The sequence below is a fragment of the Etheostoma spectabile genome, chromosome 13 (assembly GCF_008692095.1).
Source record: "Etheostoma spectabile isolate EspeVRDwgs_2016 chromosome 13, UIUC_Espe_1.0, whole genome shotgun sequence".
Taxonomy (NCBI): domain Eukaryota; kingdom Metazoa; phylum Chordata; class Actinopteri; order Perciformes; family Percidae; genus Etheostoma; species Etheostoma spectabile.
In genome coordinates, this window is record NC_045745.1 from 7553462 (window position 1) to 7559919 (window position 6458).

The 6458-nt window shown below is 37.1% G+C and overlaps 1 long non-coding RNA gene across 1 annotated transcript in view; it reads left to right on the forward strand.

The window, feature by feature from the left end:
- Positions 1-1301: 1301 nt before the first annotated feature.
- The window catches only part of LOC116701085 (uncharacterized), a 20266-nt gene continuing 15109 nt past the window's right edge, over positions 1302-6458 (forward strand). The window contains exons 1-2 of the long non-coding RNA XR_004334811.1: positions 1302-1312; positions 3526-3531. This is a non-coding gene — a long non-coding RNA (uncharacterized LOC116701085). The remainder of the gene's footprint in view (positions 1313-3525; positions 3532-6458) is intronic.

The following is a 6458-nucleotide window of genomic DNA, read 5'->3' on the forward strand; positions in this document are numbered from 1 at the left end:
ACACACACACACACACACACACACACACACACACACACACACACACAAAATAAATAAAAACATTGTAAATGAGTGCAAGTTGATTTACTTTCTACCTAATTGTTCCAGTTAGTGGATGTGACTGAAATGACTCCTATTGTCCATTACAGTATGTGCAGCATGTGAAGTAGATCATAATAAAATGGATTTATTGAAATCTATTACAATCGTTTTTTTTGTTTGTTTTTTTAAGTCAAACAAAAGGTTGCATACATGTTTTGGAATATTTAACTGAACTGGCCTTGAACTTGCAATGAACTCAATCTTCTTTTTTCTAAAATTAAATGAAATAATTAAGTGAATGGTATATCTTTTTCAAAAGTGGTGATATCCCATTACAGAAAACCATTCCTTGGGGCTTCCAGGCCTGTTTCTGTTACTGAGTCGCCTCACCTTGATATTGCAGGCCGAAGATACAGAAGGGGGTGAAAACACTGCAGCAAGCCCTGGGATAAAGGTTGGCTGGGCGCCCCCGACACAGGATCCCCTATCATCGTGTCTAACATTAGAACCAGAGAGTGCATTTAATGACATTATAATAACATTCAGCAGTACATTTCTTTCATTTAACTAACATTCAACTTAACTTACATCTAAAACAGAGGTTGATAAAAAGCTATGTATTAGATAATAGTAACAGAGTTCGAAGGGAACACAAACAACTTTACCTTCGACGTCTAAATTCATCCATTCCACAAAGGTGTCACGTTCTTAATTAACTGGTAATGAATTCTGAGTAACTCCAACAGGAAATGTTTTACAAGAACATTTTAGTGTGACAATTCTGGAAAGTTTAAAAAAACCCATCTCAGAGCAGCACAAACAACAAGAGTTGCTGTGGTTTGTCAGCTCTTCTGCTAACTCTCAGGGTCAGGATAGTTTCTCTAGACTGACGATATCCTCACTGCTGTACTGCACTGCAGAACATACTTAATCAGATCTAGAAGAAATTCATGAAGCCCTCCTGGCAACAATCCAACTAGAAAATGAAAACATGAATATTGAAACGTTTGCTAAAGCTAAACTGGATTATTAACTAAACTGAGTGAGAAGAAGGTGACATATTAAGAACAGCTGGAAAAGTGGGAATGGTTTTAATTAGTTTGAATATTGATGAAAAGTTGAATAACACCACTATTGTAAAAAAGCTGTGGAATATTTAAAGGTTTTGGAAAGCAAACACTAAACAGTGTTTTGGGCTTTAAAAGTTCATTAATGTTGGCATGTATTTGCTAGCTAAAAATAAGACTGTTTCTAAAAAAGTCACAGTATAGTATACTGAAAAAATCTGTATAGCATGTCGAAAAAAAGCATAGTATAGTATGTCAAAAAAGTGATAAAATAGTCATAGTGTAGTTTGTTGATAAAACTCATAATATAGTGTTTTTAAAAACAATGATGAAAACGTCATTGCATAGTATGTAGAAAGAAGTCATAGAATGTCAAAAAGGATAAAAAAAAGTCAGTAGTATAGTATATTTAATAAAGTAATAAAATGTATAGTATGGTAAATCCAAAAAGTGATGAAAACTTCATGATACAGAATGTTTAAAGAAGTCATACTATTATATGTCAAAAAAGTGATGAAAAAGTCACAGTATAGTATGTCAAACGTAGTCATAGTATAACATGTCAAAAAAAGTGATGAAGTACTCTTTAATATTGTATGTCGAAAGAACTCCTAGAATCTCATAGTGTAACACGTTGAAAAAAGTGATAAAAAGTTGTAGTACAGCATGTCAAAGAAAGTCAGAAAGAAAATGCTTATTTCACATGAAAAGGCTGAGAGAAAACCGGGGCTCAAACAATGGGTCAGAGAATGTACTGCAGACTTAGATGTAGCCTTGCTAACCTCTAAACCTCCATGCTAGTAAATGATGTGAGTAGAAAACAGTTATAGAAGATCATGTCAAAAAAGCCATTAAAAAAAAAAAACTGTGAAAAGGTTTAGTATGTTGAAAAAAGTGAAAATGTGTGATAGTATATTACATAAAAAAAGTGATAGAGTCCTCATAATATAGTATGTCGAAAAAAGGGATAAAAAGTCATAGTATAGTATGTCAAAAAAAAGTTATAGTATGGCATGTCAAACATAGTCACATTATAGTATGTCAATAAAGTGATAGAGTACTCACAGTATAGTATGTCGAAAAAATTGATAGTATAGCTCGTTGATCGAAAGTGCTTAAACAAGTTTTAGAATAGTATGTTGACAAAAGTGAAATTGTGTCATAGCATATTATGATGAAAAAAGTGAGAAAAATCATAGTATAGCATGTCAAACATAGTCATAGTATAGTATGTCCAAAAAGTGCTAAGGTACTAATAGTATATTATGATAAAAGTCACACTGTAGTACTATGATATGTTGAAAAAAGTGCTAAAAAGGTTATAGTATAGTATGCCAAAAAAAGTGATACAACTCATAGTATAGTATGTCGAAGAAGACTATAAAAGTTATAATATAGCATGCACATGTATATTTCACACAAAAGATTTGAAAGAAATCTGGGGAGTGAACAATGGGTCAGAGAATGTACTGCAGACTTAGGTGTAGCCATGCTAACCTCTAGGCCACCACGCCAGTAAATAAATAATTGAAAAGTTGAAAATAGTTACAGCATAGTATGTCAAAAAAGCCATTAAATAGTCAAGATATCGGATGTTCAAAAAATGCACACGTTGAAACAAATGATGAAAAGTAGTATAGTACAGTATGTAGACAAAAGTGATAAAAGAGTCATTGTATAGCATCTCAATAAAAAAGTATCATACAATGTAAAAAAAAGTGATAAAAAGTCATAGTATAGCATGACAAGAAAGTCTGAAAGAAAACAGATTCTCCACACAAAAAGGATTAAGGCAGACGTGGATCAAACCAGACGTTGGAGCCTGTACAGGTGGAGCCTTGCTTACTTCTAAGCCACAAAGCTACTAAATAACATAAGTTGAAAAGAGTAACAGCAGAGTGTGTAAAAAAAGTGATTCCCTCAGGGGGATCGTCCTTGCACATTTGGAATGGTGGAGAGATAGGTTCGATGCGATAAAGAACAACACTGTGAATGCTGCTGAATCCGAATTCACACTGAATGGATTTGAGAGGAGAACAGATCTCTTTGAATCCAACAAGTTAAACTCAAACAAGGCCTGCTGTCAGCTGCAAACTGTTGTTCCACTTCCACAGTGGTACATACGTACATCAACGTTCATTACTTTACATTTTTCAAAATTATTTCCCCAGTGACAGCTTCACATTTCTCAGGCTGATCAGATGGACGAATTCAGTGTTCCTGAACATAATTCATGACCACGGTTATTAAACGCCAACTGTGGCAGCAAGTAAATCTTTAAGCACACTTAATTTGTTATTGACTTCAGAGGTGGACGGCAGACATAGTTGTCATGCTGAGTAATGCACCCTCCTGCCGAAGCCCCTGTCTCCTGATCTAAGACCATGGGGGCAATCAAACAGGCAAGACATGTGAGGCGCAGGTTAGGAAGGAAGTTCTTTAGATTGCTCAAAATGATATGACTACCCAGTGTCATCATTCATTCTAAGGTCTGTTGGAGCCCCAGCCAAGTATCCTTATGGGGATACCTCAAACCCAGAGTTTGTCACCATTATGTTCTAAACTCTACAAATGCTGCTTACGGACCTTGGCTACGGCCAATGCTGCCACTGTGTCCTCCAGATCTGAAGACCTTCGCACATCTCACGCTATTAAAATGAGACCCAGTCCTGAAAGTCCCAACTGGGACAGGAGGTAGACGGACTCCTACTCCGTAAAAAAAACGTAAATATATGCGCCATAATGTTAATGCTCGCTAGCTAAAGTTATTTAATTGTCTCCCCCATAGTCAAGGTTAAATGACAACATTCAGGCAGCTACTGTTACACAACCTAATCTTCATTATCTGCTCTTCTTACCACTGTCTTTGCTTCTCATCCTTAGTTTTCTCTTTCTTTTTTTCACTCCGGGAAGGATAAGTCCTCTTCATTTTCCGTTGACTTTCAACTAAAAGAAATTCTATCGTGCTTCGACGGCAATGACATGGGGCCCCTTCAGGTGTCATTGCAAATTGTCCTTTGTTAATTTTAACAGGGAGGAGGGTTGTGTTCACTGTGGTTGCCACATTTTGAGACATTGCTGTGGAGTAAAGTTTGTCAGCCATCGGTGGGGGGGCCCCTAACAGCCAGGGGCCCCAAGCAGTTGCCTGGCTTGCCTGTTGACAAGCTGCAGCTCTGTGACTACACATTATGCACCTATGGTGAGCTTTAGAATTTCTCCTGATAAACTATTGGTGTCATTTCTAGAAGTGGTGACATTTAAACGTAAAGGAGACATTTAACCTCGGAGACCAATGGATTTGTCATTTTATAACTACATAACTCTGAGATTGCCATGACGCCAGTGAGTAACTGTTCAAAGGGGTGACAATTTATGGATATGCAGTGCTAGATTAGCTAGATTTTATAGACCAGCAGGGGCAGCTGGGACATGTCACAGCTGTGTATTTTTAATTTGTTATTCAAACATTATTTTGTTTTCCAGAGTGAACACAGACTAAAAAGCATTTAGAATTGGTGTGGATTTGGGGCACAGCTCCAATTCATAGCTACACACCATATTTCTCAGCATGTCCTTAGCTGCGTTGCTTTCTGATTTCTGAATCTTTATTATTGGTAGATTTCTCAGCTTGTGTTGTCCAAACTTGCTCAGTTATTCAATCATTTCCCTGATGTGCTTCTCCTGGGTTAAGCTGGTTGGAGCTTAAACCAACAAAATGTCCCAGAAATGCAGACTGCATCACCCTGGCATGTTCCTAAAATGTGTCTTCTTTGTTAACTTTAAAAAAAGCATGATACCCTTAAAGATCAAGATTTTGGATGAAAGTGAATGGAAGAGCATGGATTAGTGGGCAACACAACTCTTTACAACACTGCCACCTGCAGGCGTGGAAGCTACAGACAGAGCTACAGAAGATGCTCTGACTGCTGATCCGTCCGTCGGCTTCATCTCCACACCACCATCACTCACTCATGTCAAACCCGTGGAGAACACTTTGGGGAACAGCCTTTTTATTAATCAAATTTGAACTTTGTGTTAGTTTTTCTTTATTCCAGTGCCACCGGGGTGAACACTCATGTTAAAAATAAAAAGTGACATTTTTTTTTTTTTTCCCGTTAAAATGTATAATCATAATGAAGACAGTTAATCATAGGAACTAATCATAGAAACTGACATAATGACCTCACAGCATTTTGGATCAAACTCCTCTCCCTTCAGGTTAACTCAAAGAAACAGAAAGAACAGAAATGAGCCAGGGTAGACAGGAACAAATAAAACAGATTCTTACGTATATCCACATTTTTTTTTTTTTTTTAGATATTTCCCATAGACATTATAGGTTTGGTTTGAAGGGGGGATTCTGCTGGATTGTCTCACGTTTTGTTTTCCCTGTAGAGGCGCATCACTGCAATGCAGCAACAGTAAATCTACTGAGGAGAGTGAGAGCCCTGAAGACTCTACCTAGTGCACTGAGAGTAAGGGGATCTACAGCGCTGCTCACACCTTTAGGAACCCATGCTGAAGGAGACTAAAAACAGGTATACAAAAACCAGCTTTTGGAAATTGATGTTAATGCCTTACTTAAAAAAATAGTAAGAATCCAACCTTTAAGGACACAAATTTTCTTTGTGAATGTATAATGTATGGTAAAAAAAAATGATATTCCTTAAAATACAGGGGGAATAGGTATACACACCCATATGTTATATTCCCATAGAGGGAGGCAGATTTTTAATTTTAAAGGCCAGTTATTTCATGGATCCAGGATACTATGCATCCTGATAAAGTTCCCTTGGTCTTTGGAATTAAAATAACACCCCCACATCATCACATTTTGTTGCTTTCCACCACTAATTGCATACACCGCTATGTTGTCAACAGTCATCAGCTATATGACGTATATTTTATGGATCAACCAAGAGATAGAAAAAGCTAAATAATCTGCTCTGAACGCTGCCGTCCACACCCGTCCACAAGGGGATGAGATAGAGTTTACAGAGTGTGTGTGTGTGTGTTTGGTTTGCTGATTGAACAAGCCAATATTGTTCTTTTAAAGCCACATCAACAACCTTTGAAATGGATGTTTGCCTTATTTAATATTTATTAATACCTAAAGATTGGCATGGTTTTATTTCAGTTAGCCTAATAGCTGCTTTTATTTTGCACTAAGAGGTGATTTTATGGAAAGTACCCCATGCCAATCTCTAGGTATGGTGAAGGGCGTGATAATGGGGGGGGGGGTATTTTAATTCTAAAGACCAAGGGAACTTTATCAGGATACGTGGTATCCTGGATCCAAGAAATAACTGCCCTTTAATAATAAAAGATCTGCCTGCCTCTATGGGAATT